We start from the raw sequence: 26,725 nt of genomic DNA on the forward strand, positions 1-26,725 counted from the left end.
AGTTTTCGTTCCGCAAGTCTCCCTTTTCAACACGTACAAGCCCGGCCCCAGGGAGACGAAGGTCGCTCCCAGTCGCAAGGCGACGGCCACGGCAGGCGGCCAGGGCGGGCGGGGGGGCACCGGGGGCCGAGCCCCTCCGGGGCGGCGGAACCAGGACAGGGACCGAGGCGGGCAGGGCCGGGCCGGGCCGGGCCGGGCGGCCGCCCCAGCGGGACAGCGGGCCCGAGCGGGCTTTGCCCCGCGGGGAAGGGAAAGGAACGCGTGGGCCCGGCCGCCCGCGCCGGCCCCCGGGCAGCTGCGTGCCCACGCACCCGCAGGAGAACACCCCCCGGCAAGGGGCACCCCCCGGCCCGGCCCCGCCGGTCCCCGCTGCCGCGCTCCCCTTCTCCCCAAGTTTCCTTCGGGGAGGCCCGGGCCGGGCACCCGCCGCCGGCTGCGGGGGGCGGCCGGCGGGGCGGGGCGGGCGAGCGGGCGGCGCTAGGGCCCGGCGGGGCGCGGCGCAGCCGCCGGGGGCGGGGCGGGGGGGCGGCAGGCGGCGGCGCGGGCTGCGGCTGCCTCCCGCCGCGGGGCGCGGAGCGGGGCGGCCGCGGGGAGCACCCACCCCCGCGGCGGCGGCGGCGGCGGGAGCCGGGGGCCGTGGCGAGGAGGTAACGGCGGGGGCGTTCCGCGGTGCCGCCGGGCGCGGGTGGCGTGTGTGGGCGCGGGCGGGCGGGCGGGCGGGTGCCGGCCAGCCCCCGCGGCAGCCGCCGCCCCCGTCCCTCGCGGGGCAGGGAGCCACGGCCAAACTTTCGGGGCCGCTGGGCCGTCGGCTGCCGCGGGCGGGCAGCGGCGCCGCCCCGGGGGCCGCGGCGGGGAGCCGGTCGGGGCTGCCCCGCGCTGCCCGCCCCCGTCCCGCCGCCGCGCCCCGCCGGGCGCGGAGCCCCGCCGCGCTGGGGAGGCGGAGGGCGGCGCGGAGGCGGCGGCCGGCGGCCGGGAAGGGCGGCCCGGGGCGGGCAGGGCACGCGTGCGGGGCGGCCCCGGCCGCCTCCCGGGCGGGCTGCGCCCCGGCAGCGCCGGCCCCGGCTCCGCGGGGGCGCCCGGCCGCGGCGGGCGGGCGGGACGCGGCGGCGGCGGCAGCCCCGGCCCGGGCCGGCGGGCGCTGGCGGGGCAGCGGCGGGCAGCCGCCCCGCCGCCTCCCTTTTGTTCCTGCGTGCCGCCGGCTGCCCGGTCCGGCCCGGGGGGCCGCTCCGCGGGCTCCGGCCGCGTCGCACAGGCGGGTGAAGGGCAGCCGCTGGCCGGGCCGCTCTGCCGGGGCGCCGGGGAGGCGTTTTCTTATTTCACGTCAGCTCCCCTTCGCTCGCTGCTCTTCAGCGCTGGCTCTTAACTTGCCTGGAGTTGTGGTGAATTAATTTCTTCACGATATATGCATGTGTCCCCGCACCCCGGAGAAGGATTTCCTTGTGAACCTGCCAGCTGCGCCGCGGTCAGTTATTATTTATGTTATCAAAAACAGGTCTGTGAAAATCTGTTTGCGCGGCTACGGCACGGCTGCTCTTCCAACCCAGTTTACTGAAACTTTAATTGCAGCAGGCGATGTTTTACTGTGGAGCCGCTGACGTCAGAGCAGACCGTTACTCCGGTGGGATAACGGCGTCTCTTCGGCGATCGCTTTTCACGCCGGGAGGGCTCGTGCTGTTTCATGGGATGAATCAGAAACAAAAATGAACAAACAATGAAAATGAGTTTGTGTGGTATTAAAAAACCCAACGTGGTAACGTCTGCTACAGGCACGGTAAATCAGGCAGCAAACCCCCGGTTTTCCCCAGCGTAGCCCATGTATCAGCCGGTAAACAACATAAACTGTGATCACTTTGCAGCCGAAAATATAAGGCCTTGCAGCCCTGGCTGCCGAAGCGTTACGTGTCATTAAAGTAGCTCTCGTGGAGGAGAGGGACTGTCCCAGGAGCTGTAAAATCTATAAACACTTTTCTGATTGGTTTAAAAATTTAGACACAGGAAGCGGATGGTATCTAATAACAGACAAGTGGAGACACTGTTGTCATGGAAACTGAGAAGACTACCCCCCCATTTATTTAAAAAAAAAAAAAAAAAAGAAAGAGAAAAAGAAAAAAGTCTGCATATCATCAGAAATGCCTGCAGACCGCCTTGGCTGCTGTTGCCTTTCCCACAGCATCTGTTGAAACTCGAGAACGTGCCTGTCAAATCAAGGTCATTTTACAATAAAACCCGGTGCCGCCGTCTCCCCTCGTTCCTCTCTGGACCTCGTCCCGCACTTTCCACCCACGGAGGAGTTGGGAGGCGGAGGCCGCCTGCCCCGCGCCCACCGGGCGCCCTCCCTGCGGCCGGCGTCCTGCCCCAGCCGGGCCTGCGGCCGGCAGGGCAGGGGAGGCGAGGCTCCGAGCAGCAGGAGCAAGGGGCTTAAAAAAAATAGCAGCAAGGGATGACTTTTTTTTTTTTTTTTTTTTTTAATCAAATGACCAGGCCACGTTTCTTTCCGTGGGAATCTATGGACCTGGGAGAGAAAGCTGGGATTGATTAGATCTCCCTCTGTTCCCCCTCATTTCAAAGTTATATTAAAATGTAATGATTCGGACTTGAATATTAAGGCCATTTCACAAGTCTGCCTCACCTGCAAAAAAAAAAAAGGAAGGCAAATGGCTACGGGAAACCCTGTGCAATTGCTTTTAATAAAAAAAAAAAAAAAAAAAAATCACCATTCGGTTATAGCATGCTATTTGAGGACAAAAGCAGAGATATGAGAATAAAATGTACTTCATTACTGATGAATGCAGCATGAGAAAATCAGACTATTATTGTGGTAAATTGAAGTTTTACTTTACTGGACTATTGAAAGTTTATTGTGTGTGAAAGGAGAGAGCTATTTTGCTTTCAGAGCAGGAGAGAAGTATTTCACAGCAAACTCACAAGAAAGGTTGTAGTGTTTTTGCTTATTTTCTTGGGCAGCAGCTGTTGGTTTCAGATGTTTGTGATGGAGAGATGTCTTTGAATATTCGCTGCGTTTTCTCCGAAACATTTCATGTTGTTGCTCCCTTTAATCTTCATTTTGCAGTGACCAAGCCGAGAAGAAGCACTTGAGTGCTTCACCCACTGTATAAATCATTACCTTGAAACCTCAAAATGACTGGTTCCACCTCTGTTGCCTCTTTGCTTGCATATTTCACTTTTTGCATTATTATTCCTTAAGAAAACCAGAGGCTGGTAAGCAAGTCTTGTGGATCAGGAGGTAAATCCTGCAGGGTGCTGAGGCAAAGGTGCTCAGCGCCCTTTCCACCCGCACCCTCGGATCCTGCCATCCGAAAAAGCCAAGGCCTGGCTTTAAAATCTAGCTGTGGGCAGAGCCGCCTGAAGGGATGACGGTGAAGCCAGAGGGAGCAGCGCCTGCCTCCGCTTGAAGGGTCCCTGTTGGCTGCCGGGCTGGGATGGCGCCGGGGCGTGGGAGCCGGGACCCCCTCCCTGCTGTCCGGGCCAGGCTTAGGGAGTCGAGCAGTTGCGCGTTTAATCCAGCTCACGTCTGATTAGCCAGATGCTGCTTTTAATTGCCGTGGAGTTCAAATGGAGAAAGTGTGGCTTGGTAGCGAGAGCGCGCTGGCTTCTAGAAGGGAATTTCCTGTTGTTGGGAGCACCCTTATCTGCAGGAAGGTTTGCCGCAGGAAGCGTGTCAGTTACTTGTTTTTACACGGGCGAGGAAATGAACTGGATTAGGTACTTTCTAGATTTACCCTTCATCGTCCTCCATGCCTGTGCTGCTCTATTTATCTCTGATGGTTTTAGTTTGTAAAAGTTTTATGATGTCAGTCATTCCAGAGGGAGATGCAAGAAATTAAATGCTTGTGTTGTCCTGACATTTTTCGCTGTTATAAAAAAACACCCCGTCAGCCTCTCTGGGCCACATTTTCAAAAGTATCCAATTTGCAATTTATACCTTTTGAGCCTCATTAATTATACTCAGATAGGCTTTTTTCTCCCCCCCCCCCCCGCCCCCCTTAGAATGAAAGATCAAAAAACGCACAGTTATTTTACTAATAGGAGCAGTCCTTACACTTCTGAACTGCCTTTCATCATGGATCATAAATCACTTTACAGAAACTCATTTTTAATATCCACAGAAGTTGTATGAGCATAGGAAGCTGAAATGTAGCATTTCACATGGGCTGCCTAAAGTCGCAAGGCAAATTAGGAGCAGAGCTGGGAGTCAAATTAATTGCCCCTTAATTAGCAATTGCTAATGGATTAAAACTTTGAAAATGTGTCCGCCTTTCCCGAGTGCGCTCGTGCTAATGCGCCAATGCAGTGCGTGTGTATTTGGGATGCGGGGTCGGGGGTGAGAATATAAGGAGTGGTTCCAGAACATGCCAGTCGTTCACTGGTCCCCGTCCAGCCCGGCGTGGCTGGGATGCCAGGTGGGAGGCTTGTAAGATTAGACACAGCTTTGGATGAAGGTCCAGACTAACGGCGAGAGCTGGGGTTTAGGTCATTGTGTTCTAGTAAGCAGGGAGGTTCAGGGAAATAAACATTATTTCTCCCTTGTTGGCTCACAACGGAGTATTTATGGCGTTAAGCTGAACTTTCGCAGAGGGTTTTGAGGAGGAAACGTGGAAAAGTTACATAAACTTGTAAGAAGCTGCCTGGCATGCTGAGCAGCTTCAAGTAGTGATTTTTGGCGTAGGAGATGTCTTGGTGCTGGGAGCCGTTCCTGCCAGGAGAGGCTGCCAGGGCTGTCCAGAAGCCTAAGCGGGGCTGGAGCGGGACTGTCCTGGCTGATGCTGGAATTCGCCAGTTCGTGACTTCAGACGTAACACAGTGCAGCATGACTTTGGCCACAATTTTGAAATATTTCTAATGAAACCGCATTTGGCTTGTTACCTACTCTCATGGCCAAGCCAAAGTAAAACTGTAACAAGAATAATGAGGGGGAAAAAAAAAAAAAGGACTCCAACAAAAGAGCATTTCATTTAAATGTAAGAATTACAGCCATGTTTTTTCAGAAGCGATCAGCTGATTCTGGGAAACCAGCCGAAGCTCTGGAAGGCAAGGCAGTTTTTGGGAAGCGACTCTCTTCTAGGCTTTGGAAATCTTACTCCATTTGAGGTGCCCAAAGTTCAGTTGCCAAGGTTCAGGGCAGCTCAAACCCTCCTTAACTTCACTGTGACGCTTTAGGTGCTGTTGGCAGTCTTGGGAGCTGTACTTACTTGATCTGGACTGAAGCTGGCTGCCTAGCTAAGGTTTGCCCCTTGGCTGCCTGCATAGCCCACGAAGGGCAGGCTCCCTGCGCCCCAGTTGTGCCCCGGTGGGGGTGGCTGCTGAGAGGGGTCTGGGGAATGGCTAAAACTCGCCACAGCCGGACACGGGACTTTGGGGTGGTTCAAGTTGTGTAGGACCATCTGGTGTTAGCCTGGGCGCTGGTGGCCCTTTGCTTGCCCGGGGTCAGTTTTTCCCCGCCTCTCTCGGGGAGGAACAGAAGTAACATGTTTTGCTCTTTCAAAACTCTCCCTGAAACTCATCTATTCCGTAATGTCTGCAGAAATTGGACGGGCTAAGTCCGCTGGAGGTGAAATGTCTGCCTATTATGCTGGACAGTATTTTGTCGCTCTTTCCTTTTATTTCTCTGTCTGTGGTCTAAGAGTCTCTTTGCTGGAGATGGTCTTTCTCTGTGTCAGCACTGACTGCAGGACAGACAGACGGCAGGGCTGTCTGTGACCTGTGGTCGGTGTTGGTAGGTGCCACTGAATGGAAAGATCTGCCTAGCTGTTTGATACTGTAGTTTTTTCCAACATTAGCAGGAATTTACATCAACGCTAGCCAATATAATAAAGTTTCCAACACTGGATGTTTTTGTCTTTTACTGAAAATAGGTTAAACCCAAATAAAAACAGGTATTATTTAAGGACCAGGATGGTTTTGGCCCACCCTAGCTTCTCCCTTTGCCCACCTCCCACGTGCTGGGTTGGTGGGACGCTGTGAACTCTGTTTGCTCGGGCCGAGCGTGAGGTTCCCTGGTGGGAGCCTAATTGCAAAGCGCTCACCTGCCACCTATTCGCCGATACAGCCCACTGACGACGTCTGGGCATGCTTATTGTTGTTGCAAGGGAAATACACCAGACTTCCTAACAGACGGGGCTTTACGTAAAAGGCAATCCAAGCTAGATTCTGGAAAGCATTTCAGAGTGGCAGCTTTATTGGAAATTGCTTCTTAATACTGTATGGCAAAGCTGTTGCTCTTTTTAGTGTAGTTCTTTGCAAGACCTGTGCCTGCCCCGCTGACCCGAGCAGTGGCCTCGTGTCTCTGGTGACCCTGCCTCCTGTCTTGGGCTCGCCAGGCTCCTGTCTCCAACCCCTGGCAGCTCTGCAGCTCCCCGGTACAGAGCTGCTTTTCGGTTTTTCTCTTGGGCTTTGTAGAGAGGCCAACCTTTTCCCTGGATAAGGTCGGCTCCCGGCACAGCAAGCAGATGCGAGCTCCCCGGCCTGACCCATCCTTGCAGAGCTGCGCTCGGTGTTACTCCCCTCAGTAACATCTTGTCGTTGCCAATTTAATTGCTGGCCGGGCTTGCTGTGGAAAGGAGCAAAGGCATTAGAGGGGTTACGAGAGGTTATTAGAAATGGGAGGAACCTGAAGGTCTGACCCATCCAGATTTAACTGGATTAAATCTCATTTTACCCCCAACTCCAACTTGTTTTGATCTGGGTTTTACAGTAGATCATTTGTAGAAGCTACCCAATTAATATGTTAATTTAAACACCAGATTTTGTAAAGCTTTTTTGTTGGAGGTGGAGAAGGAATCCAAATGTTTTGATCCTATTTTTATCATTATCTTCACTGAGTTTTTCTCACTCTGTGCTTTGCAGAGAGGAGTGAAATTTTAATAATTCACTAATATACTTTCACTTCATTAACATTTTATCATTCTGGCATTGTGCATATGGTGAACTCCTTAGTACGCTCATTAAGGACCTGATCTTGCCCCCATGCTCTCACATCCCTCCAGGTGTGGAAAAACTTAAACACAGGTGTTATTCTGCTTTTTGGAAAGAGCTTTTCTCTTTTTCCACTAGATAGTAAACTGAACAAAACACGCTAGGTTTTTTTGGTGTGTTTTTTTGGTTTTTTTTTGTTTTTTTTTTTGTTTTTTTTTGTTTTTTTTTTTTTTTACAAAATGGAAACATTTATACAAAGATAGCAGGGATGGTTAGGTTGGAGCCACTAAGCGCCAAGCCTCCAGCCATTACAAAACTTAATAGTGTGGTCTAGAGAGCGTGAAGACACGGGGTGGTGTTGTCGTATATCATTTGCATCATTTTACACTGTGCCATGTTTGGTTTAAGCAGAGATTTATACTGGTATTAAAATGGTTATGAAACTTTCAGGTGCCTTCCCTGGGGTGCTTGGTATTAGGATGGCACAAGTAACATGTAATGCTTCATGCAGTCTTGGTGATTAAGTACATAAATCTGCAGGTGTGTGCTCCAGTTGTGTTAAACAGGTACTTTTTAATTGTGCCCTAATCTGAAATTGGGTGTTTAACTTCCATGGTGACTCTCCTTCCTGTTTTTTTTTAATTTTTTTTTCTTTTTAGCATAAAATAAACCTCTGAATTAGTGCCCGATTTGTTACTGCTAATTAAATATTGTTAGCGCACCAGATTACTTCAGGCGTATTCAGAAGGCATAAGGAGCCAAGCCCGGCTGAGGAGTGGACAGTGGGTAGGCACAGGAGGCTTGAGACTGGAAGGGAGGCTTCTGGGTTGTGAGCAGCAGAGAACTAAGGGCCCAGTAAGAATTTCAGGAGGTTACGTGTATTGAAAAGAGTGTGGCTGTTGGGAGACCGAAGGACAAGAGATCATAGTAATAAATACAGGAGATGTTGAGGGACCTGGCTGAAGGTTTTTACTTGTCTAATAGAATATATTTGCTTTTAGAGGCATCAGGACAGAAACTCATCTCTTGTAAATTGGTATAATGCCATTGGAGTTAGTGGAATTACACTGACTTAAACCAGCTGATGGTCCGTCTGGTGGTATTACAAGAAGAGTGGAGATGTGAAGGATGGGGAAACTGGAAGAGGTTATAGGCCTGAGCAACAGGGAGGGTGGAAGTTTGTTCAGAAGTGATAGGGATGCTGGGCAAGTGAAGAAAGATCAAAAGGTCCGTTGCAGCTATATTGGGTTTGATTTGACGACGAGATGCCCAGCCAAGAGGTGTCAGCAAGGCAGGCTGAGAGATGGGCTTGTCTGGAGAGGAGAGTCGGCGATGGAAAGTACGTTTCTTATTGGCATGGTAGCGGTTGGTGCGTGAGTGAATAAGATCATGCACGGGGTGAGGAGGAAGGGAAGAAAAAACGACCAAGGCCACAGCAGGAGCTGGGGGAGAGGACGTGGAGGTACAGAGCAATCGCTGGACGAGGAGGGCCAGAAGACAGCGTCTCACGAAGCCAAGGCGGGACAAAAGTCCTTCAGTCTGGAAGGAATAGAAAAAACTTATCAAATATTATTTAGGGTTGAGAAGAGAAAGGGAATGACATTGACTTTCTTTAGAGACATGAGCCATGAATAATCTCTACTACAATAAGTAAACTTTGAAAAGCTGAGCTATAAATAAACTACATCTTAACCGGTATGTCTAATTCCCCCCCCCCGTCTTATGTTGTTGCAAAGTAGTCTCATGTAATGGTGCAGCAGACCTTCATGTCCTGGGGACGGCTGTGGCAGCATCGCTAAGTGATGCCGTGCTGCGTGGTGCTGCCGTGGCCGCTCTGTGCAGCGCTCTGCGCCTCGCTGTTCGGGGGGCGAAGTGGCCATGTCAGCCCTGGTTTACCCCGGGACCTCCAGCTGGGTGCTGTGCCCACCGCGGTCGGGGTCCCAGGGGAGGCGTTGCAGTCGGGTTATTGCTCAGGAAATTCAAACAGGTGCCGGGAAGCCACTGGGTTTTGATTAAATACACTGGCATTGCAGCGGTGGTTGCCGTACCCCAGTTATTAGGCCTTGTGTCGGGCCATGAGGGGGCGGCGGATGGGTTCCCCCCTGGTCTGCGACGTCTGGCGGGAGCAGGGCTGGGGTGTGATGAAGAAGATCTGAGGAAAACATGGCAGCTTCAGTTTCTGTTGTGACCGAGCGGGAGATCTCACTCTGGACGTATTTCTCTGTGGAGTAACTTTGTGCAAGGGGAAAGAAAACGCAGACTGGAAAAAAATGAGGTAAAATGTAGGAAAAATGAGGTAAAATGGAGAAATTAGGCATGTGTGTTAGGATGGTCACCCTTGTTTGCAAGCAGGTCTCATTACTGGAGCAACTGCAACCCATTTACACCCTGGGGCCCACTGCAATGACTGGCAACAGCCTGACTAGAAATGAGACCAGCTTAATTGTACCAAGAAAAGAAAACTTAAAAACAGCATCAAAAGTGAAAAGTAAAGTGCATTTTAAAAATCCCTTTAGTTTTTGTAAGCCAGGGTGCCATTTCTGATGGGTGGGGACATTCCCATTCCCTGTTTGTGACTCTGGTGATCTCCCTGTCCAGCACCTGAGAGGCAGCCAGCCTGGGTTGGAAAGTCGGTGTCTTTAGAAACAGAAAACGTTTTGGCTTTCCAAGTGGAATGATTTCTTTCTTTCCTAGTTGTATCAAAAGCATGTGTTGCTGCCATTGCAGCAGTTTGAGGGGAAAAAAGCTGAGCATCTTGAAGTTAAAATAGTTGAGAGATGACTCCTGGGGAAAGCAAGGAAAGATGTGGAGGGCACAGAGGCACAGTAATGGGGTGCGAAGCGTTTCACCGCAGGTCACTCAGGTGGGTTTTCTCCAGAAAGTAGTAGTTCACCCTCTGGCAATGGCTGTCGGCAGCCGCACAGCTGAGGGGCTCGTGCCCACTCCTGGTCCCCTGCAGCCGCCAGGACATCGAGGACCAGCGTGGGCTCAGGCGGTGGCCTTGCTCTGGTGCCTCACGGGCTGGTAACGAGGCTGCGCACCCTCAGAAGTCACCGACAGCAATCAAAGACCGTGGCTGTAGGGTCAGGCTTCCCAGCGGTTCGCACCTGTGCCGTCAGGTTGGAGGGTTGTACAGAAGTGTTGAAGAGATGCTGCAGATGAGGAAAGGGCCAAGCACATTTATATAGCTCTTGAACCCCTTATTGAGGGGATAATTTCACAGTTCTAGTAGCAAAGGCTTTTTTACCAGAAAGGCAGTGTTATCTTTCGTTAAGGGGCTGCATGAAATGGCCTTTGCTGTGTTGATGATAAGAACAGTATTGGTCTTGCCCAGTTGCCGTTTCTCCCTGAGAGGGTTATGTCCCAAGCTGGTGGGCTCTGCTCGCATCCCGAGTGGGCTGCACTTGGTTTATTCAAACCATGCTTCCTCCCTTCTTGCTTTTTTGTGCAAAGTGCTTTCTGCTCAAATGAGGATGCCTGTTCACAATGTGGCGTGGGCAGTTCAGGAATTACTTTGAAATCTGGAGCAGGATTTTTTTTTCTCTTAGTAATTTTCATTCTGAATTTGTGTTCAGTCTTGCTTACTACTGTTAGCTACTGCCAATTGTGTGTGGGTAAGAGCTGGGACCATAGAGTAGTAGGAATCCCAAGCACCCTGCTCTGTCTTAGACATAGTGTGGAAAAAAGATTTTCTTTCTGACGCCAAAAACCTACAGCCTAAATAAGGTATTTGGAGCAAAAATTACTCCAGTATAGAAGTCTCTATGCCAATATAATTATTTGTCCTGCTTTCATGTTTCACATGCTTTATTTAAGTTCCTGGCACGTGCTAATAACGTATGAACATTGAGGAAATTTGGAGGGTATGCGCAGTATTATTGGCATTTCTTGAGTAACTGCTACTGGCCTGCTTATGTTCAGCAGATTTCTTACTGTCAAAAACACTTTCAGCACATGAATGAATGGGCAGGAGACCGCCTAAATATTGATTAATATAGACAGAAACTGCCCTCCCATCTCTCACTCATTTGAAACAACAATGACAAAGTCAGGAAGCAGGATTCAGCTCATGGGCTGTTGGGAAGAGCTTGTATTATTTCAAAAATAGGGATTGGTTTTGATGGAGACTTTCAAGTACTAGTGCTGAGAATGAAACTTTTGGTCCCAGGTGCAAGGGACAAGAGGTTCAGCCCAGGTGCAACATCTGTAGGCAAGGAAGCGCTTTGGCTTCTACAAGTGTTGAAGTGAGCAGCGTGGCACTTTGGAAAGTCTAACTAGTTCTTCCTGCTGGTGCCAACGTGGGCATGAACGCTGGCAAAAATTGAAGCTTGTCCCTTTTCATGACAAAATCTATCGACTCTGATTGTCTTAGCTGATTTCAGTGAAGATTTTGCCTGAGCAAATAGCTCGGTATTCGATCACGTAGACAGTTGATGTTTAAAGCAGTAACTTTCCCCGAGTTAATGTACTCATTGTGTCTCTGTCTTGGCCACTGTGCTTTACAGAACTGCAAGAAGCTAGCTGTCTTTAAATTTAATTGGCTAAACCTGTTAAGGAGGCGACAGACAGACAGACATGGACAGCAAGATGACTGAAGTCTTTTTTAATAGCCAATAAAGCTAACTGTCTTCCCCTAAAATGCCTAAGTAGCAGCCTAAAGAACTGCTTCATCTGTGAGCTGCTGTCGTGGGTTAACCCCAGCCAGCAACCGAGCACCACGCAGCCGCTCGCTCACCCTCCCCCCTGCCCCGGTGGGATGGGGGAAGAGAATCGGAAGGGTAAAAGTAAGAGAACTCGTGCGTTGAGATAAGAACAGTTTAATGATTGAAATAAAATAAAATGTAACGGTAATAATAATAAATTGTAATGGAAAACAACAAAAAGAGAGAGAGAAACAAAACCCAGGAAAAACAAGTGATGTAGCTGCTAACCACGTGCCAACCAATGCCCAGCCCGTCCCCGAGCAGCGATCGCTGCCCCCCGGCCAGCTCCCCCCGGTTTATATCCCGAGCGTGACCTCATACGTACGGCGTAGCCCTTTGGCCAGTTGGGGTCAGCTGTCCTGGCTGTGCGCCCTCCCGGCTCTTGTGCACCTCCTCCCTGGCAGAGCAGGGGAAGCTGAAAAGGCCTTGACTTAGTGTAAGCATTACTTAGCAACAACTAAAACATCAGTGTGTTATCACATTATTCTCATGCTAAATCAAAACCACAGCACTATACCAGCTACTAGGAGGAAAATTAACTCTATCCCAGCTGAAACCAGGACAGCTGCAGAAGGAAGCATGGTTAGAGTACAGAAATGCATGCAATGAGTTTATTACAATGCGTTAATTACCACTGCCACTAGTTATTCTTCATTATTAAAGCAACTTCCTGCAAGATAAAATAATGAAACGTACATTTTGATGTATCTTTGCCAGTCAGAAGCCCAAGAAGAGATTCCTGTTCCATTTCTATCTTGTGGTGTAAAGTAACGCAACTCCACTGAAGTCAGAGGTGGATAGCTGGGGAGAAGGCAGCTTCCTTTTTGACTGGAGAGCTTTAATGCAACATTGTTTTATTTCTGCACATTAAAGTTAATAACACAGCAAGTGTATTTTAAGTTAAGTCTTTCTAGGATCTCTATATGTTAAATAACTGCGAACAAACTTTATAGTCACTCTGTAGGCCCTCATGATATATCATTTTGAGCTGCCTTCTATCTATTACGTTTTATCTGCCTGCAAAATCCATTTCTAATTCTGGCCATATCTCCTTTGCGATCACTTGCCAGAAATCTATTCCCAGGATTCTCCTTATTTTAGTGAAATATCTCTGCTTCAGCACCTTTCCCAAGGTGGCTGATCTAATCACGGCACTATCAGTTATCACTTCTCGTTTCCTTTGCTAGCTCTGTCAAATGCAATGCACAGTCTAACAAAGTGACATCCAAATACTCTCGGTGACCAAGGCTATTTCCCTGTCTTTTACTCCGCAAAACTGGAATTGTATGCAGCTGCTTAAACACGTGCCCTTCGCTCCAGGAATGTGACTTGTAAAGCGCGCTATGAGAAGAGTTAATACTGAGCAGATGAAATAGCTGCCTCTTTATTTATCACAGGTAGGTTCCATTTATAGTGACCATCTGGATATTAAACCCCACATCCATGACCTCTTTTTTCAGGTAGAGGAGAGCAATGCTTCATTCCTGCCAACTGGCAAGAGAGCCCTACCTTGCCGTCAGAGAAATGAAATTTGTCACCTCCCTGTTCCTAACCTCCATTCTTGTCTGTTTATATATACATGTTTCTCTTTTAAATATGAGTGTGACTGTATGCGAAGGTCAGCGTATACCAAACAGGGTGCTTATGTTTCTCAACTAAGGAGTCACCCGCGTAGTGAGATCTTCTGTTAAGGTTAAATGTGGTTTCTATGGACACAGGTCCAGCAATAGCATCTTTTTTTTAGCCTCTATTTTTTTTTCCTTGGGTGACAAACCTCTTAGTGTTATCTTAGATTGCTATCACAGGCTAATACTTGTTTTAATAAGTGTGTGGCTGACTACTCCATCCGCTCTGGAAGATAAAGTTGTCCACGTGCGTCCTCACGGCCCTTCCTGCTTTCCGTCATTTAACACATGCTGTCACGAGCCCTGCTTTGCTGCAGTCTCATTTCTCCATTGGTTTTTGCGAGGGCTGAAGCCTAAATCTTGCTTTTTTGGTGAAAGCAAGGAGCAGGCTCTCACCAGACTGGCTAGGAGTGTAGGGAGAGCCCTCTCCACGCACCCAGCCCAGCTCCAAGAGCACCATGCAGCACTTGTGTGGTGCTGGGAGTTTACCATGAGCAGCACAGCTCTGGATTTCTTCTGAAATCATACAACCTGTTTTTTGCTTGTTTTTTTTTCTTTTTTTCTCCCCACTGTGTGAATCAAATAAACCTGTCTTGCAGTCTGCAGCAGATCAACGCACATATTTTCCCTGTAGCCTGTTACAGGTTGCAGAATTGAGTTCGTTTCAGACAGCGAGGGGAAAAATTAAGAAAACAGGTTTCAAGCTGACAAAAAGAACGAGTCTGATTTGTTGTTTATGGCCCAAGGTACAACGCAAACCAGGTGCTCTGTGGTTCGATTCTTTGGCACATATTTCGATGAGCCGTGTCACAGCCTGGCAGCTTCCAGGGCAAGGTGTTTGCGGTCCCTCCCGGCTGTCCCTCGGACGCTGTCCCTCCGGTCAGCTGCAGAGGTGCAAACTGGGGAGCATCTGCCCTAACAGGGGATGGCAGAGCGAGCTTCTGTGTGTCCTTAAATGGTAATTTCAAATACAGCTAAATAACAAGGATGGCATCTAATGGCTTAAAAAGCTGCTCATTGCTGCATTTTTTTCTACCTATTTCTTCACTGCAGGAAGGTAGAGAAATCTGTGTTAAAATAATAATTAAATGCTGACAGTACTAAATTTCTACCCAGTGTGAGTTGGCAGCAGTTGCAAACCAAAACATTAGGTCATTAAAGGAAAAAAAAAAAAAAAAAAGATTAAATACCTCTGTATGTTTTTCTGATTAGCTATTCTTAAAAAGAGCATGTGGCTGTAATAGAAGGGTGTACTTGACAGCAGCAATTGCTTTTTTGGGGAAAGGTAAAATACTCAAGTTTTAATGTGTATATATGTGTGTTTGAAAGGATTTCTTGCTGATCTTAGCCATGGGGATTTATATCTTACTAATCATCCATTTTTAAAAGCCACCACGAAATCTCCCTGCCAGGAAATATATGAAATCCCCTCAATATTATATTTCTGGAAAGAACAGTTAACAGTGACTAATGCGCTCGGCGCTTTGTTTTGGTCTCTTTTTCCTCTTCTCTGGCTAGACAGGGCTGATTTCGCCCTTGAAAGTCGAACAGCCGTGGTGGACCTTGCTGTAGCATTGATGGTATTGAAGCACTACGAAGCCCAGGGGCTGGCTGCAGCGCGCATCCTGCAGACACGCAGATAAAAGGGTTTCCTCCCCAAAGAGCTGCAATGGGGACGTACGTGAAGTTGGGTGAGGATTCGGAAGGGGGAGAGGGCATGGTTTTGGCAACAGAAACCCCTGTTTACCCCATGCCCACTCATGGCCAGAGGTCCACTGCTCTCAGAGGCAGGCTGAAGCTGGCTCTCTTGACTATATTTTATTAAAGCACTATTGGCTGAGGAGACTGCAAAGTAAAAATTGTCAAAAGGTGCGTTTATAGGCTGCCACATTTTACCACCTGTTTCTTCCATATATTTGCTCCAGTGGGCTCCATAGCAATGTTATAGGGCTGATGATAACCTACAGCACACATATGTCTGGAGCTCCTTCCAGATCCTTTTTAAGGGATGTTGCTGAAGCTAGTGAGGAGAGGAGGATCTGGTGCTGGTGGGGACTTGGGCCACTGCAGGAGAGTTGTGGCTGCTGCTGGCCCAGTGGGAAGCCCTGGAGCTTGAGAGGGGGCAGTGGGCTGCCGAACATCCCCTCCCCAAGTGCTGGGAGCGTCTCTGAAAGCTGTATGACCTCTGTGGACAAAACACACTTTCCAAGCATGTCCTGAGTGTGGAAGGACGTCCTGGCTGCTGTGGCTCCTGCTCCCATCGTATCAGAGCAAGTCGTGGTCTGTAGAGTGTGTATTACAATGCCAGCCCTGCGAGGCACCACAGGGTCATCCTTCCCTCTCCCCTCCTCCTGGCCCTTCCTTCCACAATTACATTTGAGAAACCGAGGAGCAGAGGGGTTAAGAGAGAGGTTTTGTAAATTATTTCAAACTATTCTGTTGTTTGAAGAGGTAGCGTTGGGTAACACAACCTTTTGTTGTATTAATATACCCCTGTCTGCACCCCGAAGTTGCACGCGAACAGCAGTCTCACAAACGTAATTTCTGCTACCCAAAAGACGTAGGGAAAAGGTTCATCTGAAGGGGTTCGAAAGAGGCTCAGCATCATGTGCTTACAAATTTACTCAGCACTTTTACTGGACTCTTTTAAGGGCAACTGGGATATTCATTTTTCCCTGGGAGCTGTGTAAGTTACCTACATTTTTATTCTTTACTATGCATTCCAGAAAGCAATTTCTCAGGAAGAGTGGTTCCAGTTTATTCTCCAGATTATCTGTTGTTTCTTTTTCCCCCCAAGATAAAGGGACTGAAAAATCAGCTAACCCTCATTCAGGCAGAGCTGGGGACTATGTATGGGCATATGTGTAGGGATCCAGATTTTAGGAGTACTGCTTTAGGTTGCAGCGGTTCAGCTGTACAGCCTGAGCGCATCAGTTATTTGGAGGTGAGCGCAGGTTCTCCAGCGAGCCTGGCCGCTTCTCACGAGTCGCGTCCCGAGCCCCCTGGAAACACCCTGCATTTGGAAAGCAAAGCAAAAGGCATATTTCTGCAAATTTTAGAGTGGTGAATTTTTTGCAATTAAATGCAGCGCCCAAGAGCAAGAGAAAATTTTGGCCTGTATTTCTCTCCTGATGTGCCAAGCAAAGAACAGATGGGGTCACGGGCTGCCTGCGGTTGTCTGAGTCTCGGGCTGCCTCCATCCCGGCCCTGGCCGGAGGCAGAGTGACCTGCTCTCGCTTACGTCTGCTGCCTTTGCTGCCCTGCAGCTCCTGCCTCAGTCACAGCCCTGCAGGGCGGGACATGCGATGTGCCCCAGCCAGGACGTCCCTCCGCAATGTGCTCTGGGGAAGCTGAAGTCACTCTGCATGGGGACCCTTCCTCGTGAGAATCAGCCACCACTAAACCTTAGCGACAGAAAGTGGCTCTGAGAGCCTGGCCCTCGTATCTCCAAGTTCATTGGGTCCTTGTAGTACTACCACTGGGTTGAGACAAACTATTTCTCTGCTGATATTAATGTACTTGACCCTATAGAGTGCAAGGTAGCCAAGCAGGTACAGGCCATTAATCCTCAATTGCTCTTGTCAGGTATTATATTCATTAATCCAGGGCCAAACAGCAGTTTAGTTGTCAGTGTAGACCATGATAAGATTTTTTTTAGGTCCTGGTTAGTGCCAACTTAGTATGTAGTTAGTAGTGTTTGCAACTGTGTAGACAGATGCCCTTGAATTTCACCAGTCACTGCACCAAAGCTAGGGCTCAGCACCAACCCCTTTTCCTGTGCTGGGATGGCTGGTTCAGTGAAAGCTGGCTGCTGCTCAGGTACCTGTGACGGGGGCTGCCTGCTTTTAGGCCTCCTACGTAGTGCACCGTGTTGCCCGAGATGCCTGAGAGGCAGCTCCCAGAGACCTCTCGACTAGCCGGGCTGTTTTTTCACCCTGTGACCTCTTTGGGCACAACTGGGATGGAGTTGGGTTGCGTTATTTCAGTACGCATTCACACGCTGATTTTATTGCCTCATTTTGCAGAGGAGGAACTCTCCAGGCATCCCGTGGCAGAAATTCTCCTTATTCTTGGACACTGCCCAAGGGTTACTCATCAGAACAATAATTGCTAAAAAATAGCAATGCTGAGCACCAAGGCTTATGGAGTGCTTTGATATGCCAGGCTGTGATGACTGTGGGTAGAGGGACATCCTTTTGTAGCTTGAATTGCTATAAAAGGCTTGAATAGCCTTTCTGAGGCAAACTGCTGGTAGCTGTAGTCAGGAGTTTGTCTGAGCGAGTTTTGCAAGCTCGGTGCCACTGTACACATACTGATCTGTGTCTGCTTCTGAGGTGAAAACTGTTTATGTTTTAATACATTAAGTTCTGCTCACACCATTCTGTACGGAAGTCTTGTTTTGAAAGTAGAAGAAAAACAAGAAGGAAGAATGTTGAGATGTTTTAACATAGCAAAAAGCATTTTCTTCCTACACAGTGCCATTTCAGAGAGGGAACAGCTTCTCCTCCAGTTCTGTTTTGGTCTAGGTCTCTCTCTTCTGAGATTTAAACATATGCTTATATCAGTTCCTCAGCTGGTGTGTATCTGTTGACATATTATATCTACTGACATAATGTGCTTTCCACGTTTACACCTGATGTTTTTGCTGTGTGTCTTTAAACATAGCAGATTCCTCAGGTTTTAAACATGGTCCTTTAACAAAGCTGTAACATTGGGGGGCTTTGGGTTTTTTTTTTGTTTTTGTGAGAACAACAGTGACATAATTACCAACAGGAAAAGAAAAAGATTAGGAAATTACGTTTTATCCTGACGTCCATAGGATTTCTTACGTCCCCTGAAGCAATTGCCCTTATTCAGCAGATGGGGACCATGAAGCTCCAGGTGGCTGGATATCACCTAGCAGTCTGTAGCACACCTGGAGCAAATCCAGATGTGCTGGGTGGCTGTGAAGTGTTGTCAGTGCCAGGCTCGCCCTTCCTTCAGGAAGCTGCCCGCAGCTGGAGGCAGGACCATGCTGGTGAGGCACGCAGCGTGCTCTGGCTTTGCAGCTGGTGCCACTTCAGATCCAGGGCAAAGTGGAGATTTCCACAAGTGCGTAGGTAAAGCTGGAGCACAAATCCATTGAAAATCCGTGTGTGTCCAGGTAAGTGGCTGAGATCACTTGCAAACCATCACTCTCCTCATCAGAAGTGGAAAGGAGCATGTTTGGGAACTCTTGGGGCTGCTGTGCCTGGCCATAGGAGGCTTTGCTTTTGGATTTTATTTGTGTGATTTTGTCCTAGCTGAAATAGCATTTGAGGAGAGAGAGTAGCAACTTTGACCTCTGTTCAGGCCGTCTGCACAAAAGATGTGAATTATCAGAGACTGGGATAAAATCCTGGTCCTGATGAAGGATCTCTATGACTTTTGAGGATCGTGAGATCATCTGTGGTAGGTTGACCTCATCACCTCTGTTAGATACTCTGAAAGAGACTCTGGCAGGCCACAGCAATGTCATTCGCTAACTTTTGTTCTCTTAATTGCTCCTGTTGTCCTGGTTTTGTTTTTTGTTTTCCACCAAATCTAAGCATTATTATGTTTTCATCCTATGTCCCACGCATGCATTCTTCTGCTAATGAAGGAAAGGAAATGGTCACACTCAGATTTCAGTCTTTAAAAAACAAGAGCATCTTGATTTTGTTATATTTTTGGACAGCCTACAAGCGATAAAGTCGAATGTCTGAGGATAAATGGATACTATCTTACTGAGAGTTTACTAAGTGCAAAGTGATTTGGAAATACGTTTGTTTTTTCCCTATGAAAATTAAAGGCGCCAAATAAGCTGAAGTGATTTTTGATGCGGTGCTTGGGATTTTTTTTTTTTTTTTCAGTTCTTCAGTTCTGTGTTACAGAAGAGCCAGTTTTTGAAACTATGTTGAATGGAAATAAGGGGTGCCTAAATTGTGTAGTTTGGGTGTAAGACTTCCAAGCTAGTTCAGCTGTTACTAGGACCACTCTTAAATAAGTCCTTTAGGCTGGTGTGGGTGACTTCCTGCCATAAATACCATGCAGTTTCTGTTTTATGTGGTTTGATTTCATTACAAAATTTCCACTCATTCCTCTGCCCTACTATGATTTCTTTGTGTATCGTTTAAAGGAACATCCATCGCAGTTGTTTTGCAGGCTGATACAATACCAACTTGGTGCTCAAGACCTGCCCTCATGCTGCAGTAGTTCCCACTCTTAGGTGTTGTGGTTTAACCCCAGTCTGCAACTGAGCACCACACAGCTGCTTCCTCACCCTCCCCGCCCAGTGGGATGGGGGAGAGAAGGGGGGGGGGGGGGGGGAAGTAAACCCGTGAGTTGAGATAAACACGGTTTAATAGGACAGCAGAGGAAGAGAAAATAATGATAGTGATAAAAGAATATACAAAACAAGTGATGCACAAGGCAATTGCTCACCATTCGCTGACCGATGCCCAGCCCATCCCTGAGCAGCAATTGCTGCCCCCCAGCCAACTCCCACCAGTTTATATACTGGACATGATGTCATATGGTACGGCATAGCCCTTTGACCAGTCTGGGTCAGCCCCCCTGGCTGTGCCCCTTCCCAGATTCTTGTGCACCTGGCAGAGCATGGGAAGCTGGAAAGTCCTTGACTGGTATAAACACTACTTAGCAACAACTAAAACATCAGTGTGCTATCAACATTGTTCTCATCCTAAATCCAAAACACAGCACTATACCAGCTACTAGGAGGAAAATTAACTCTATCCCAGCCGAAACCAGGACATTAGGGTAAGGCAATCACGGAGGATTCCCATCCCAAGGATGCGTCCTCCGCTACTGCAACTTGGGGGCTGCAGTCAAACAGGGTGATTTCACCTGGCTGGGTCCGTGGGCATGCACTGACTTCAGTTACAGTGCCAGGGACTGTGTAATCAGCAGTTGTGGTGATGAGAATAAGAGTTCTAGGTGTTTTGTCAAATCTGGCAGTGAGTTGCCTGCTGCTCGCTTTTTGTTTAGTGCTTCGTTGTTAAGCCATAGCTACAAGTTTCACTCTCTACAGGGCTGTTCTTTTTTTTTTTTTTTTTGCCTCTCCTAGGCGGGCAAAGCAGAAATTGTTGGAGCCTGCTTCTATCTGTGGCTCATATCTATCATCACGCTGTAGACAGACATCCTCTCCTCTTCCAAAATATGGAAAATTTCCAGTTAATTGTCTGGAAATTGGGGAGAGGGCGGGATTTTTTCCTATGGTGGTCTTGTTACTCTCTCGTGTACAGCCACTCATCCTTTTGCATTAACTGTTCATACTTGAAGATTTCTGAGAAGGGGATTGATACTGTGAACCTTTAAAGATTAGACGAAGTGGAACTGGCTTTGATTGCCACTTTGGTCTATCACGCTGTGCTCTTTTCACTGCAGCACAGATGAAAGAGTGTGTTTATTCCTAAAATAAATAATAATCTGATGCTCACCTGAGTTTATCTGTTCACTTGGAGGAGAAAAGTTCCCTTAGAAATGAAAAGGCTATTAAAAAATCTGTGTTGGCCATTTTAATTGCAGTGTGCGATGAATCCTTTGAAGTTTTATTACCTATTATATACTTGATTCAAAAGTTGCCTTTTGCAATAGCTTAAGGTTTTTTATTTGCCTGTGAATATTAACATTTCTGTTTCAAGCTTTGAAAGAGCAAACTTTCTGAGCATGATTATGAACATTAGGTTAATGCGTAATCCCCACTCAGAGGTTCTCCTAGATATCCATGTGCTTGTTTAGAGGCTGTTCAAAGGTGCTTAGCTTTAATTGCTGTTATGTGAGCACACAGAAATAAGGACCCAAGAGTCTTATCAATTATTCTGTTCACAAATTCATTCTTAGATCATCTCAGAGCTGTTCTAAGTTGAATTTACATTGAAGTTACCGGGAGGTGTAAAGGTTTTCATCTAAATAGGGAGAAGGTTCTGTTGTCTCCTTATTTAAATGCTCGGTGGTTATACCTTTTGTGGTCTTGATGTAATTGCTGAGGATTTGGTTTGTTTTCTGTGACATTGGTTTTTGCAGGTATTTTACTTGTCTTGCATGTGCAAACTTCTAGCTGCCCACATAGAAATAATAATACAGGTCTGTTTAGAAACAGCATGAATGACAGAGTGTCTGTGGCTTTCAGTGAGCTATAAGATCTTAAATACTTGAGTTGGAATGGAAAAAGGACCTTGCCTTTTAACAGCTTTTGAAAATGTTACTCGGAGGGCTAGAACTGGGGCAAGATAACTGAAAGCTGGCTGGACCTGCATCTTCCACCGCCCGAGAGAAGCCTTTCTGCAGTCGTAGTTTCCACTTCAGCGTCTTATCCAAACATCTGTGAAGCCCACAAGGGAATTCAGAGTGAGTCATTGTCAGGTAAGAAACTGGAAATGTGTTTCTAGAATGCAGCAAAGGGCTGGTGTGTGAGGAAGAGCTCTCCCATGCTGCCTGGACAATACCAGAAGGTCAGAATAAGACTGAGAGAAAAAAAAGAAATCTATTTTGTGCATTACGCTGCAAAACAGAGTAGAAAATATATTTTTAAATGGTTGTATTGTAGAATCAAGAATTGACTTCTAGAGATCATACAGAAATACCCTGTACTTAATGGTATTTGTTACCCAAATTATGAACAGCTCTCTGGCACTGAAGATACTAACACCAGTATCAATAGCAGTAAAACACAACAGGCTAAAATCTATCGCATTAGAAGAATCCAGATCATCTCTGACCTTGCTTTTCCCACCCATGTGCATCAGCTGCGCACGGGGTACTCCAGAAGTCGGGCTCCACTCATTTGTGGTCTCTTAGCTAACGAGAGTCAATAGTCCTCTTATATGTATATTGAAACGACTAGTATGTGCTGGCGAGGAGTACAGAAACACTGTTTTGAGCCCTGCCACAACCAGATGTTAAGAGCAGGAGAAACGCCCCAGTTAATTAGAATTAGTTTGCTGAGCCCAGTGCGCTGCCGTCAGCCGGGCAGTGGGAGATGGCGCCCAGCATCCTGCAGCCCTGTCCCTGCTGGTGGCTCCAGCCCTGTCCCCACTGGTGGCTCCAGCCCTGGTGGTGGGTGCTCATGGTCCCCCCAGCCCAGCCCCAGCAGTAATGTCCCTGCTGCTGCCTGGGGCCGCTTGCTCTGCACCTGATGCCGGTCTTGGAGGAATAAATAATGCACATGCAGTGTAGTTATCCTCATCAGCTTCCTTCGCCTGCCTTGCAGGTCTGAGTTTCTTGTCCTTGAAGTTATCAGGTTCTGCCCAGCTCCTTATTTGTGCCTGCCCAAAGCCTTGTGCGTTACTGTATCCTTGGCACGGCGCTCGCCCCGCTGGCACGGTCTGCCGCCTTAATCTCTGATACCCATTCAGCTCTTAGGTTGTTTTCCATTTTGCCTTTTCATCTTTTTTTAAAGAACTTTTTTAAACTCAGAGGTAACTAAAACATTTTATGTTTTATTTTTTTACATTAAATATTTTTGGTTTAGTTAAAATTCTTCTCCTTTCTGACAAAACACCCTGTGTGTGTTTGGTGGAAGAAGGTTGATCAGTTTTTCAGTAAAAAATTTCAGTTAGAATAAAGCTTTTAGTTTGCAAAAAACCTGAGGTTCTGTTTTTTGGGTTGTAAGCCCGGTACACGTTTCCAGGGTGTCATGAAAAACAGTCACCACCAGATTTTCAGAGTTATTCAGGAAAAACAAGTGCAGTTTGTCATGAATCCCTGTTAATTTATTCCCCATTCCATAAATGTTATCCCCTACCGGTCGAAACGCTGTCATTATGCTGCTGTCATTAACCATCTGTTTAGCATGTAAAACTCCTCGGGGCAGGGATCGTATCTTTGCTTTGTACTGTGTAAAGCTGAGCCTGTAGCTGACACTTGAGAAACAATTAATGATAATGCAGCTCAGTAGGGTACTCGGATACCAAGCCAATAAGAGTGGTATAAATGCCTGGCTGGATGGGATTAGAGGGAAATTCTGTGTCCCAGTGGTGCGTCTCCAGCAGGTGAAGGGAAATAGTCTTAAAACATCATCTGACAAGGAGCAGTGAAAAAATAGATGGCATTTCTGAAGGATGCGAAATAGTCAAGGATGCAAGAGAATCACAATTTGGGCACGTATCTGTGTTTTGCTTTATGATGATGATGATGATATTTTACCGACTAAATATTTTTCTCTACCATAGAATAAGGGATCACTTCAGAGCATTAATCTCATTAGTGCCTGCGTTTTCCTTTGCACAGTCTTCTGCACACATTATAAGTTGACGCTTTATCGTATTTTCCTTTGTATCTTAATGATCCCCGTGTGTTGGCGGGGAGAGAGAGAGAGAAGCACAGTAGATTTTCATCTTATGTTAATCCATCAAAATCAAGTTAGTTGCGAGTGATGGAGGAGGCGCGCGTGTGCGCACAGACGTCAGTGCCCAGCCGAAAGCTTGCCAGTTGCCCAGCAACCTTCCCGGAGGAAGATGGATGTCCTGCCACCCGCTCCGCTTTTAGCTGAGCCACAATATATTCCCGGTACCGCATCCTCTGCGCACGCAGGGGATGGGCGCGCAGGCCCAGCCGGCGGGGGATGTCGAGTCTCTCAATAGTTGGTTCTTGTGCCAGGGCCGGATAAGATGCATTTCACGCCATCCTCGTTAAAACTGTTAATTCAGTTGACTACATCACCTCGGTTTGGGAGCAGGCGCTGTGAGCTCATTCACATCGCTGGCGTTGCTCTTCCCCTCCCTCGGGCTCTTAAAGCCACATTGCCAGCATCGTTTCTCCCTCCTTTTTAGAAAGGCCCTTATCTGAAATAACAGAGAAAACAGTGGGCTGTGGGAGCTCGGCGAATGCCCTGCGTGTCACTGACCTCTCGCTCTCTGGTGGTTTCTTTGGTTCGTGCATTGGGCTCAGCTGGGGCAGGGCCAGGTCTGACCTCCACTTTGGCTGTGCGTCCCCGTTCTGCGGTTGTCCGGCGTTAGGACTCCCGGCCATGCACGTAGTGGGACAGGCACCGTCGGGATGCAGCCTGAGAAGCCCCTGGAGAAATCAAAGGGCTGTTTCTGTTGGAGAGTGTTGTGTAATGCCAGCGTTTTGAAACCAAATAGGACCTGACAGTGTCTCTCTAATTTTATGGAATATTTAATTATTATAGGATGCATTTATTCACTATTTGGTTTTCTTTAGAAGACGTGCCAATCTTGCGCTCTAGGGTGAATTTAAAATTCTTGCACATTTACAAAGGTTGGATCTAAATCGTGCTGAAAAGCTGACACAAAATCCTACCTGTGTAATCGCAGATATCTTTCATGGTCTGACTCTGGCACCTTTATTTATGTTGACAAGCTCTTTACTTAGGGTTTGATTCAGGAAAGCAGTTACGAATGTACTTGACTTTAAATCTTTTAATAGTCCCATTGAAGCTAATGAACCTCTTGACAGGTTTAAACTTGAACGTGTGCTTTGCTGGATCTGAACCTGTGTGAGCGGTGTCACTGAGGTGGGAGCCTGGGGAAGACAGTAAGGGCTGTGCTGGCTCGGGTGCCGTTGGATTAGGTTCTTTGACCGCTGCAAATTAGGGTATGGAAACATGAAAGGGGTATCAGGGAAAGCACCAGCTATCCTAAGGGGAAAAAAATTGCAGCCACATGATACAGCCCCTTAAACTGAGATAAATCTGCCCGACCCAGGAAACATTGCTCCAGTTTCACCTGTGTTCCTCCCTCTATCGACCCACCAGGAGCAGCTGTTTGTGGGCACGCAGCTGCTCCGAGGCTCCTCCTCGCACCCCTGTCCTGGGGTGGCTCCGTCCATGTGCCCGTGACCTTAGGGGAGCAGGGACTGCCTCTGAGAGATGATATTTGTGTTAGCAGGCGGGAAAACACGCAGCGGCAGTGAGCTGCGTGTTGGAGCGGTTCAGCATGGCTCTTGGCGTACTCTGTGCTTATATATGTGGTAATTACGTGCCATTTCGAATGCACTTTCTGGTGGCAAGCTATTTATCAACTGACTATTGAACTTGTTATTTCCTAAAGCATATGGTGTGTGGCTCCTGATTGAAAAGCTGCTGTTCCGTCTCCTTGTTCTTCTGCCTTACATGGATTCTTTCTGATTCGTTTTGTTCAAGTCCTTCAACTCTAGATTGATAACTTCCATCACCTGGATAGTGGAGTTTTGTTCAATGACAATGCTGTTGTTTTCATCTGTGCTGTTTCTAAAATGGCTGTACACAGGGTGGCAGAGAGAAGTACCTGGAAGCAGAGCATCAGATGCCTGGAATTCAAAAGGAGGAATGTTTTCAGAATGCTGGTGTGCTTATTTGTTGGGAAACGAGTAAGGACTGTGAAACACTAACGTCACGTTTACCAGATGGGAGACTGGATAACAGCAAAAGGCTCCATATTAAGGTTTTAATTGAATGAATCACGGGTTGTTAGTGAGAGACATTTCTTACAATAGAAAGCGTGATCGGGGAACAAGTGGTCTTGCTCCTGTCCCAGTCCGAGCACAGCTCTTGCCGTATTCACTCTTAATTATGAGAGATTAGTGTCAGGTCCTCTCTTTAGCTGAGTCCAGTGGGGATAGGTCCTGCTCCTTTTGACAGAGATAGTGGTTTGCTGCTCATGGGTTCCCATTTCAGGGAAAGGTCAAAGACAGACTTTCCTTCCCATGGTTAGATCACCTTCCCCCCCGCCCCCCTCCCCGCGGAGTCAGATGGGAATGTGCCGTAAGCCGCATCCTGACAAGAGCGTCAGTCAGGGGCTGCGCAGGGGGCCTGCTCACCCTTACCAGTGCTGGTCCTAATGAGTACGTCATTAATTTGCATTGTAAGGACTCCTGGTGAGCCTGGTTCTGACCTATGATCCTGCTGTTACTAGGTGCTATATAAACACAAACTAAAAAGGACCATTTCCCGCCGTAAAGGATTTACATTATAAGAAACTACCCCATAGTATGCACGGGTTAACTGTTAGAGTAGAGCCTGTATTACAGATGGAGGCAGTGTTTCAGCCCTGTGGTTCTTGCTGTGCGGTGGGACTCAGCTGGCTGGTGTGGTGTGGATGCCCTACGTGCTGCAGGCAGATGGCAGCCCTCCATAGCCAGCAGAGAGAAACAGGCGCTTGGGTGCAAATCAGCTCAGCCCAAGCAGTGCTTCTGACCTGGGCCGGGTGATTGCCTCCGTGAATGCCACTTGGTCACTCTTCTGGAGCCCAGATGACCAGCGCAGCTGTAGGCAGAGGTCAGCACTTTGCAGCATCCTAGATTATGTGATACAGGTCACAGATGCCAAAACAGGCCCACAGCGTGGTTTCACTTGACTGGGATACGTCTAGAGCTTGATTCTGCTTGATGCTGGATGCTCCTGCTTTCCCTTAGGATGAGGAGGCATTGAGGTCACCCAGTGCCATCCAGGATGGTGTCCTAGAGAAGCATGGAGGAAGGGTAGAGAAGCCAGGTAGCCGATCACAA

The 26,725-nt window shown here is 48.1% G+C and overlaps 1 protein-coding gene across 3 annotated transcripts in view; it reads left to right on the plus strand.

The window, feature by feature from the left end:
* The first annotated feature begins 569 nt into the window (after window positions 1–569).
* The window catches only part of FOXN3 (forkhead box N3), a 213,744-nt gene continuing 187,588 nt past the window's right edge, over window positions 570–26,725 (plus strand). The window contains exon 1 of one of the 3 annotated variants that reach the window (XM_082317905.1): window positions 570–647. The gene's annotated coding sequence lies outside the window, so the exon portion shown is untranslated. Of the gene's footprint in view, window positions 648–836; window positions 860–1,265; window positions 1,463–26,725 lie in introns of those variants that run through there. The other 2 variants (XM_082317909.1, XM_082317911.1) reach the window with 2 other exon arrangements.

The sequence above is a fragment of the Platalea leucorodia genome (assembly GCF_965183815.1).
Source record: "Platalea leucorodia genome assembly, chromosome: 7".
Lineage (NCBI taxonomy): Eukaryota > Metazoa > Chordata > Aves > Pelecaniformes > Threskiornithidae > Platalea > Platalea leucorodia.